The 11,227-nt window shown below is 40.9% G+C and overlaps 1 pseudogene; it reads right to left on the minus strand.

The window, feature by feature from the left end:
- Positions 1-7,245: 7,245 nt before the first annotated feature.
- LOC148576428 (uncharacterized) lies at positions 7,246-7,788 on the minus strand (annotated as a pseudogene).
- Between the last annotated feature and the right edge of the window lie 3,439 nt (positions 7,789-11,227).

Here is an 11,227-nt window from a genome sequence, read left to right on the forward strand (position 1 = left end):
GGAAATCAAAGAGGATAAGAAAGTCTGCCATAGCATTCATGAAACGGTTTGGGTAAAGTAGAGTAAAACAGAGTTCAAAAATGCCAAACCAAAACATGAATGAAAACAATTTACAAAAAATTTGGGCAGCATTCCGGCTAAAATTGGATCGTCCCAGAAAATAAACAGCAAGCATAGCAGTTCATATGAATTAAAAACTTGCTGCAGTCACTTATAATTAATAGAAACAGGAGAATTCAGAGTAACAAGCAGCAAAAGCAAGAGATCACAGCATATGAACGAGGTCACAGGAACAGCATAATTGCAGTTATGATAAAACAGAAACAGGAACAGTGCAAGTAAACAGACCTAGATCCACTAACCACAGCCTAAGCTACCTAATAACCTAAAAATCCACTACAGCATGCATATCTATCTATCCTAAGTATGAACAAAAATGGAAAAAAAAGATAGAAAAACGACGAACGGATAAAAGGGAGTGCGTGTTGCGGAACCTGGAAAGTGAAAGAAGCAGAACGGGGTAAAAACGGCTGGGTGGGGGCGGCGGTGATGTCCGGCGTGGTGGCGGGGCATGGCAGCGCGGTGGCGGCTGAGGTGGGGCAGTGGAAGAGGGGAATGGGGATAGGGTTTTAGGGATAGTGATAGAGGAAGGGAGGGGGATTGCGGGTGGGTGGCGGAGGAGGGGCGCGGCTGGAAGGTTGGCGGTGGTGGGTGGTGGTTCGGAGGGCAGTGGCGGAGAGGGGAGAAGAGAAGAAGAAAGAAGAAGAAAGAGGGGGAGGGGGTTGTGCGGCGGCGGTGTCTGGACGACGGCGGCATCTCGGTGGTGGCGCAGTGGCGGCTGGGTGGTGCTGGGTGGTGGCTGGAGGAAGAAGAAGCAGAGAGGGAGAAGAGGGTTGGGGTGGGGGGGCTGCGCGACTGATAGGGTTCGCGTGGCTGGGGGTTTATATTTTCGAATCCACGCAGCCGCGTGGAGCACGCGGTCGCGTGGTTGGGGTGAATATGGGAGTGACGCGATCGCGTGGGGTGCGTGATCACATGAGAGAGGGGAATAGGAGTAACGCGATCGTGTGGGTCGCGCGATTGCGTCGCTGGAATTCATGCGAAACGCACGACTCCAGCGCCGTTTTAGCACAACTCTCTGTCTCCTTTTGGGGTGATGTGCAATCCATGCGACCCGATCACGTCGCTCACGCGGTCGCATGGGATTGGTATTGTGCAAGTGACGCGATCACATGGGACATGCGATCACGTGGGTCAATTTGTGTGAAACGCACAAGGGCCGCACGATTCCAGCCTAACTTTCTGTTCGTTGGATCCTTACGCCAATATATATATCACGCGGCCGCATGGGTCATGCGGTCGCGTGGGTGGTGTTTCTCGCAATATGATGTGATCGCATGGGGCATGCGGTCGCGTCGTGCACCTTTTTTTTATATGCATGAAAAATGCAGAATGCAATGATTAACATGAATGCTATGCATGATTCCAGGTTTAATAAATTAAAATAAAAAAGAAAAAAAATGAAAGCAATTAACAAGAAATAAATTGAAAAAGAAGCGACCATACCATGGTGGGTTATCTTCCACCTAGCACTTTTAGTTAAAGTCCTTAAGTTGGACATTGGAGGAGTATCCTGTTATGGCGGCTTATGTTTAAATTCGTCTAAAAATCTCCACCAGTGTTTGGAATGCCAATAGCCTCCGGGGTCCCAAACTAGGCATGCAAAGCTTCCGAACAGCTTCAAATATATTGTTAGGCTCCCGGGATGACAAATGTCAGAATAAACTCCAAGATTCCAAGTCTTGCTTTTAAATCCGTCTCCGTCTTGATCTACATGTCTCCATCTGGGCGGTTTAAAAAGTAGAATCTCACCGTGGTGACCAAACGTTCTCCGTGATCCATGCAATTGAGCATGATACTAATCCGTGTACTTCGAGGTGAAGCGTGGAACCTTATTGAACCTTGTGCACCAGCTCTAAGTACGAGCCATTTCCCTCTTACTCTTAAGGCCGCAGAGAGCTCTAAGCTGGCCATCTGTTTCAAGCAAACCATATTCAAGTGAATAAGTAAAGTTATAAGTTAAGGATTGTACCCACTTGAAGCTTGTATTAGGTGGTAATGGCCTTGGGATAGGTATTTTTGGTGGTTCTGTAAGTTCCGTTTCTTTGTGCTCTTCTGTAAATTCCTCCACTTCTTTGCAAAGATCTTCAATTGTATCTGTGTCCTGGTCAAAGTCTTCGGTGTCTTCCTCATCACTTGAGTCATAGATTGGAGGTTGAGAGAAATCTACCTCTGCATCATCTTCATATTCACTTGGGAAAGATTCTTCGATCTCAAAGAATTCACTTGCGGATGCAAGTTCATCACCAAGAGAGCTAGACTTGTGACTATCATCATCAAGGGAAATTGCTTCTTGGATTATTCCGTCTGATTCCTCATAAAAGTCTTGCCTTGGAGATTGTACGGTATCCTCCTTAGCATCAACTGTAGCATCCTGGACGGAGTTTTCCTCAATTCTGGATTCCCATGGAAGTTCAGCATCTCCTAGGTCTTCAACTAACTCTTCTTCTTGAGCGATGACAGCTTCTTCTAATTGTTCTAGTACAAATTCATTCTCTGTCTTGTCCACTGGAGTTTCTAGTATTTCCTTCATGCTCTGCTCTTCATTGGACTGTCCACATGGAATTGTGGGTGATCCTTGTGTAGTTGAGCGCCTAGAAACCCATTGAATTATCGCTTGCTCCAGTTGTTGAATGGTTGTTTGAAATTTATTTACTGTTTCTCTTAGGCGAGCCTCTGCTTCTCGGGTTGTTGGACTTGGACATGATACAAAGAAAAGTGGTGGTGATTGGGAGTGATTGGATTGGTATTGGGGTAAGGAAGGATCATATAGTGGCGAATGGTGAAGAGAAGCTTGTGAGTGTGGTAATTCGAGGTTATGTTGAAAGGATGGTTTATATGCACGAGGTGGGGCCTGTTGGTAGTTACAAGGTTATCCACCATGTCGTTCAGCTGGGTATGCACTGTAGAATGGTCTTTGTCCAGTATATCTCAGAGGGTATTGCTGCCAAAAGGGTTGATTAGATCCTCTTGGTTCCATCCATCCTTGATTGGTCTGACCTTGATGCACATTCCTGCTGTAACTTCTATTTCCCTTAACAATATTAGAACCATACTCAAAGTGAGAGGGGTGAGAGTTCATAGTAGCAAATAAAGATAAAAAGGAAAAACAAAAATAAATAAACAAGCAAAAGAAAAATATTTATAATAACCAATAATAAGGCACACGTTAACAGTTCCCCGGCAACGGCGCCATTTTGACGTTAGGATTTTTACCAGTAAAGAGATTCATAAAAACAGTTACGTTGTAGATATAGTCTCTAAACCGACAAAAATCCCTTCGTACAAACGTGTTGGGTGTCACAAGTAACAAACCCCTTTAAAAATTGTTAACCGAGTATTCAAACCTCGGGTCATCTTCTCAAGGAACTGCGAGGAAGTATGTTCTTATTATTGGCTATAAAGGTTGTAATCGGGGTTTAGAAGATGAGAAGCAAGTAATTTAAATGACAAGTAAAATAAATGGCAATTAAAATAAATAAATACTGTAAAGCAGACTTTTGGCAAGGTAAGGGAAGTTGGAGGTCCAACGTAGTTATCTCTCCCAACTATAATGAAAGTTGAATCTAAACTCCACTTGGTCAACCCTTACTAGGGCAAAGGAAAGTCAAGGGATTAATTAAATTGACCTTTGAATCCTATTTATTTCCTAAGAAAAGATTGAGATTACTTAAGTTCAGCTCAATTAGCAAGATAACGATCATCAGTTATGTTGAGTTTGATAACTGTTGAGTTACTGAATTCTTAACCAGCACCAAAAGGGGAAAAAGTAAAATTGCTGGAATAATAAAAAATGTCCTTACATGGGAAGCAATGGTAACTTAAATCAAAGAGAACAATTATAAACTGAAAATACCTCAAATATTATTAATTCAAATAACAGTCTGCAACATGGAAGAATTCATAGATTCAATGATTAATCAAGTGCTGGAATAAACAAAAGTAAAAGAAAGCTAAAACAAAGAAACATAAAACCTGGATTGAGAGTCACTCTTAAAACAAGAAGAAATCCTAAATCCTAAAAGAGAGAGAGAGAGAAGATCTCCCTCTCAACTAAATCTAAATCATTGAAAAATAAAATATGCGAGCTCTCCTTTTGAATGGGTGAATTCCCACACTTTATAACCTCTGGTCTATGCTGTCTGTACTTGGATCTGGGCCAAAAAGGGCTTCAGAATTCGCTGGGGGCGTATTCTATAAGTTCTGATATGTGGCCTCTGTCACGCGTCCGCGTGGGTCACGCGGTCGCGTCATTCGGAGCTTTTCCTTGCCACGCGGTCGCGTCAGTCACGCGTCCGCGTCGTATGCGTTCTGCTTATGGCGCGCAGTCGCGTCAGACATGCGGCCGCGTCGCTGCATCTTCGCTTCTGGCACGCGATCGCGTCATCCATGCGATCGCGTGGATACTAGTTTCCTTAAAGCTCCGTTTTGCTTTCTCCTTTCATTTTAGTATGTTTTCTTTTCCATCCTTTAAGTCATTCTGCCTTAGAAAATCTGAAACTACTCAACACACTAATCACGGCATTCAATGGAAATAAAGGTAATTAAATTAATTAATTTTAAAGTTTAGGAAACATGTTTTTCATTTACATCACTTAATAAGGAAGGGAAAGTAAAACCATCCAATTAATGTAGATAAGTAGGTGAAGGATTGTATAAATCACTCAAATTAAGCACAAAAGAACTCATGAAATATGGGTTTATCAGGTAACAACTTATTGAATGCAACTATCTATATACATGCAAGTATATTATATACTATCTATACCTATCTATCTATCTATCATTTCCTATTAAGTTGGTGAAAACAAACAATCAAATTCCCAAGCAAGAGTATAGACATAAAGGGCTAAGCAAAGAAATAATTCAATACATTCAAAATCTAAAGAATTGATTTAACTCATCAAAATGAAGCAACTTGCAAGAATGCATGATAAGAAGGGTGGAGACATAGAATTGAGTGATCGAACCCTCACTAGGTGTGTATACACTCTAATCGCTCGGTGTCTAGGGTTTATTCACTCAAGTCTCCTCTAATCATGTTTTCAAAGAATTGCTTTTCATCTAACAATCAACAACTATTTGATGCATGAATGCAAGTATCATGAGGTCTTTATAGGGTTGTAGTAGGGTTAGGGTCAAGGTGGGATAGATATGCCAAGTGGACTAAGATTGAATCCTTGATTAGTTTAAGTATCTCACTTAACCTATATCAACCTAATAGCAAAGACATGCAATCCTAACCTTCCCATTCTCACTTTTTACACACATTCATGTATGCTCTTTCATTCACATCACATATGCATTCCTTATTCATTTCTTTTCTCTTTGGGGTAACTTTTGTCCCATTTCTTGATTTATTTTATTTTATTTTATTTTATTTTATTAAATCAAGATAATGCATATGGTTTAATAGTTCATACATGAATGCACCCATTTTCCAAAATTTTCAATGAAGATCCAGAATAAAAAAATTTTCTACCAATGCTTCCCAAAATTCTCCCACAGTTAATTGAAACACACTCCTCAACTTAAGCTAATCAAGGATTCTATTCAAGGTAAATCATGGTTTTTTGCTTAAGGCTGTGTTATGGTAATATAGAAAATAATGGGGTAAATAAGGCTCAAAGGGGTTAACAACAGTAGATGCAAAGGTGGGTCCATATGGGCGAGTGAGTTATACAAAGATGGCCTCAATCATGATCAATGCATTCAAACATCAATCATCGGAAATAAAGAATTAAGCAAAACTAATATCACAATCATAGAAGAGATATAGCACACAATGAACAAAAATTGTGGTTATAAATGGTAACCACTCATTAAAGCTCAAAGACTCACAAGGTATTTTGTTCTATCTCTCTTCTATGCTCCATAAAAATCATTCAAGCAAGTTTTAAAAGCAATTTTCCAAATCAATTCAATAGAACGCCCTTGAAACAAAATTCTTGAAAATCTTTGTTGTTTTCCACCAAAATTATTTTCTATATGTATGTATGTATGTTGTGATGGATGCAATTTCAAAATTCCTAGTCCTTTTCCTAATTTTCAACATCCAAAAATTAACATGAATAATTAGGAGCAAAATTGAACTAGGTATATGCTATTCACATCATCCAATCACAACCAAAATCTATACTATATATCAAGTAAAATAAAGTGCAATATATATATATATACTAAAATGAAAATGCAATACTAAAGACAAACTAGAAGCAACTAACATATATACAAATGATCAAAACAAAAGTATATAGCATAAGACAAAGTACTAAAAATATCCACAAAAGTATGATATTAACTAGAATAAAAGAGTGTTTAGAAGAGAATTTTACACCCAAAAAATAGTAGATCCTCCCCCACACTTAAATGGTGCACGGTCCTCTGTGCCGAAAATCAGACCGGGGGTGGTCAACTCTGACAAGCTCCACCGTCTAGCGGTGGTGGGTGCTGTAGTGGCTGGTAGATGATGATATCCTAGGTCGGCTCTGTGGTGGTCTGAGTTGTCGGCTCCTGGATGGCCTGGTTAGCTACCTCTGTTGTCTGCTCGGCTGCCTCCTCAGCTCTCTCAACTGTTGGCTCAACTGCCTGCCTCTCTGCTGTCAGCTTTGTCTTAGGCTCGGGCTCGGGCTCTGGTGTAGCTATCGGAGGCAGACCGGGATCTCTACCCTCTAGCTTAGCTACCAACCACTAAAAACGGCGCTCACTGTGGTGCTCGTTTCGGTGGAGTACCTAAAGGATGTCATGGGCCAACTCATAAGGGGTTCGAGGTGTAGGTGTGGGAACTGAAGGTGCTGATGATGATGGTGGCTATGTAGTCTTTCTCTTCTTTTGTGGCGGTCTATCATACTCTCCGTATGGCAGAAATGGCTAGGTGCTGATATAGACAAACGTCCGATCTCCCGGTCGCCTCTCCACCCCAGATAAAGTGGCCAAGCGGGTGATCATCAATGGGAAGAGAATATTGTATTTCTGCTATTGGTTCACCTTCCACATCAACTCTCTAATAAGGGGAAGAACAGAGATCCTCTTCCCCTCCAGAATGGCCAAAAGTAGTACTGCCACATGGACGCGAATGTGTGTAGCATGTGTGCTAGGAAAAATGTAATCGGCAATGATCTGCTACTAGATCCTCGCCTCCGGGTGTAAGTGAGCACATGCAATGCTTTGTGGAACCGCATTCTCCCCTCGACTATATTCCTAACAGGCCTTAGGTAGCCCAATCCTCTTCAGAACTGCGTCCAAGGAAAGCTTGCCCGTAGTCAAGTCTGCCACTATTTTCGAGTAAGCATCATGGCTCGGAGGAATATGCGGAATCTGCAAGAGAGCCTCTAAGGCATGGTCGGAAGTGTCTAAGGTGACCCCCCTAAGAAAAATAGTGATGGACTCTCTCTTCAGCAAATTTTCGTAGAATTCTTTGACCATGTGTTCATTGATCTCCACTGTGTCGAATTCTACAAATTTCCACTGGTAGAAATCGAGTTTGTTATGTATGACTTCCGCATACTTCTCTGGTACGCTTAGCTTCCGCTCATAGTGGAAGGCTTTCTTTTCCAATTTCTTATACTGCTCATGGGCTTCTTCATTGATAAACGTGTCCGGCTGAGTGCTCGGACATGCCGGAGGAGGAGCCAAAGGGTTGGCTTTCTCCTTACCCTTGCGATGCATCCTGAAAAAGAACAAAAACGGAATACAACTTAGGAGAAATAGATAAAAATCACAAAAGCAAAAAGGAAATAGTCAAACAATGCAAATTAGAGCCAATAAAGTAAACCGACACTTAATCAAGGAAAAAATATTCAAAATAAGTAATATGCTCAAAAGAAAATGTAGTTTTCCACAATCAAGAAACCTAAGTAACAATTAAAGGAATGAACGATAATTAAAGCACAAATAACTTAGGTATAGAAATGGAAGTGAATTGACCTAAACAAATTGGCTATTGCCATTGTGCATTGAAATTGGAAGAATTAACAAAAATATGCACAAAGGTGATAATCAATTCAACAATTGAAGCATTTACTCACTCATGTTAAAAAGATAGAAAATAATCACATACACATAACTCTTGTTCAAAAGCAATAATTGATTAAAATTAGATTGTATTGCTCAAAAAGAATTTCAAAGAACAAGTTATTGTATATGATCATTTATGTTCAAGAACACATGAGTAAGCAACTCAGTCATTTCACTAATGTAACACTTTATGAACTTAACATATAACACCAAACAAGGAATCAAAGCTGAATTTCAGTGCAATTTGGTGTTTAAGCAAAAAATGACATTCAAGTGCATGTAAGAACTCAATCTCAATCATCATCATAAACTACAGAAAACTGCACAATTTTGAATTAAACTGCCTAATGAAAACAAAATTCAAAGCTCATGCTGATCAGACATAAGATTTAAATCAAAAACTCCATTCAGGCAATTTATCGAACAGGTTGTATGCAGGATTCATAAACAGTTCAATGTAAGCAGTAGTCAACTCGGTAAAATAAACAATCATAGAAATTCAGTCCAGAAAACACAAAAATTAGCTAACCTAAGTCTAACAGAACCAGTAAAAGCAGAATCAAAAGCCATGAAAATAAAAGAGAAATAGACACAGAGGAGGGGATAAATGGAAACTACATTGACAAAGAAAGAAGAAGAATAGATAGGGAGCAGTGGTGGTGTCGTCGCACCGGCACAGAACCTCGCCGTTGCTGGTGGTTGCTCGCCGGACCGGAAGAGCGCGGAGCAGATGCTGTTGCGAAGATAGGGGCGACGCGCACAGAAGGGAAGAAATGGAGAAAGGGTAAAGAAAAAGAAGAAGGAAGAGAGAGAGGGAGAGAGAGAGAGAGAGAGAGAGAGAGAGGGGATGGGCGACGGCGGTCACTAGTGGTGTTTTCAAACGGAGGGTTGGCGGTTGGGAGGTCTGGTTTGTGGTGGCTGGGTTGCTGGGCGAGGGAAAGAAGAAGAAGAGAAGGGTTGGGGGGTAACTGAAGCGCGAGTGATCTTCCCTTTCGAATTAACGTTTCGAAAAGGGCCTTGTGCGTACGCACAAGGTAGTGTGCAGACGCACACTAGAGAAAAGAAAAGGTATGCGCACGCACAGCAGCGTGCGGGCGATATGAACAGAAGGGACATTAGGGTCTGTGCGTGCGCATAAGAACGTGTGCGTACACACATAAGGGAAATCAAAGGTTTGTTCCCACGCACACTGGGTGCGTGTGCTACGAGCAGAATGGGTGACAAAAGTTGTGCGTGCGCACGCACAGGTAGCTCCTCTTTTTTTTTTTTGAACATGGAAAAAGGACCATGTGTGCGTATGCATAGAAAGGCGTGCGCACGCACAGAATGAAAATGTGGTGGGGTGCGCGTGCCCAGGGTGTGCGAGCGCTGTGAACAGAGCATGTGTCATTAAGTGTGCGTATGCACATGGCTATGCGTACGCACAGATAACGAAAAACAGGGGAAGTGTGTGCGCGCACGGGTGCATGCATACGCACAGAACTCTGTTTCTTCAAAAAATTTTAGCACCTTCAGGGCACCAACATGACATCCAAAACAGGTTTTCAAGCCCCAAAACATGTTAAAACTCCAAAAACACATTATTCCACTAAAATTACCTAGTAACACCAACATGCAACTAAACTAAACTAAGTAACATACCCGAATATTCAAGAAATAAAAGCTAAAGGAGGGAAGTGTTAGAAGGATATTACCATGATAGGGTGTCTCCCACCTAGCACTTTGGTTTAAAGTCCTTAAGTTGGACTTTTTGAGTGAAGCTTGTGTTATGGTGGCTTGTGCTTCCACTCTTCCTTGAATTGCCAAGACAAGGTCAAATTAAGAACAAAATTAGATGGCAATTCCAAACTAGCCTTGAGGATTCATAAATGTTGAGTGTTGAAATTAATGTCTGGATCCCATGCTCTAGTTTCTTGTTGATCTTCATTGTTGCACTTAGATGAACAACTTCTTGAATCACTATTGACACACTTGTACACTCTCCAAAATCCACTCAATTGACTCTTGCACCATATTTTAACTTCAAATGTTGAATTGGCTTCATTGATGAACTTTCTATTTCCTTGCCAATTGACATTCTTTTCTCCACCATCCATTACTCCAAGAAGGGTTTGAAGCTAATAATCCATCTCCAAGATGGCATATTGATGTGGGCCTAAAAAGCTTGTTGGTGTAATTTTTACCCACTCAATTTGCTCTTGTACATGTACCTTCACTTCTTGGTAGCTAAAATATTCCTCAACCTCCTTTAAATCTTCCTCATCATCACTCAAGTAAAAAATGGAAGCTTGTGTGAAGTCCACATCAACATCTCCTTCAAATTCAATCACGGGAGGTTCATGAAGGTCATTAAAGGGATTGACCAAGTTGGACAAAAATTCTTGGATAATGGAATCCATTTGATCAATCTCCAACAATTCTTCAAGTGCCTCCTCTTATACTTCATGTTGCAAACTCTCATCTTCTACTTGATTTTGCAATTTTTCTTCCATTCCACACTCTTCGCTTGATTCTTCACATTCTACCTTTAGAGCCTCTTAGTTGTGGCATGAACACAAGGAAGCTAACCGATCCAAGGTTTCCGCTAAGGTAGACATGACTTGCTCTTGCTTCTTCCAGAACTCTTGTTGTTCTTGAATAAGCACTTGGAGTGCTTCTTGTGTGGCTTGATCCATGTATGAAGATGAAGCTTGAGATGATGAAGGTTGACAATCAAACTCATGAAAGTGAGGGTCTTGGTTTTGTATGTAGTGAGGTGATGGTATGTAGCATTGGTGACTAGAAGGGTAAGTGTTTGGGTTCCATGGGGTTGAATTGGGGTAATGGTGTAAAAAGGTCATAGAGAAAGTATAAACAAAACTTACTAAGAAAAGCAAACAAACAACTAAAAAGTGCTATTTACACTATTAACATATTCACAACAACCAAAAATATAACACCGATTACATCTCCGGCAACGGCGCCAAAAACTTGATGTGAAGAATTAGTGTCGGTCTAAAATTTCACAAAATATAGAATCTCTTCGTTGTAAGCATAGCCTGGACCGACAAACAATCCTCACAATCAAAGTTTAGTTTTCAAATTCAAACAT

The sequence above is a fragment of the Arachis ipaensis genome, chromosome B1 (genome assembly GCF_059453495.1).
Source record: "Arachis ipaensis isolate K30076 ecotype BB chromosome B1, ASM5945349v1, whole genome shotgun sequence".
Classification (NCBI taxonomy): Eukaryota; Viridiplantae; Streptophyta; class Magnoliopsida; order Fabales; family Fabaceae; genus Arachis; species Arachis ipaensis.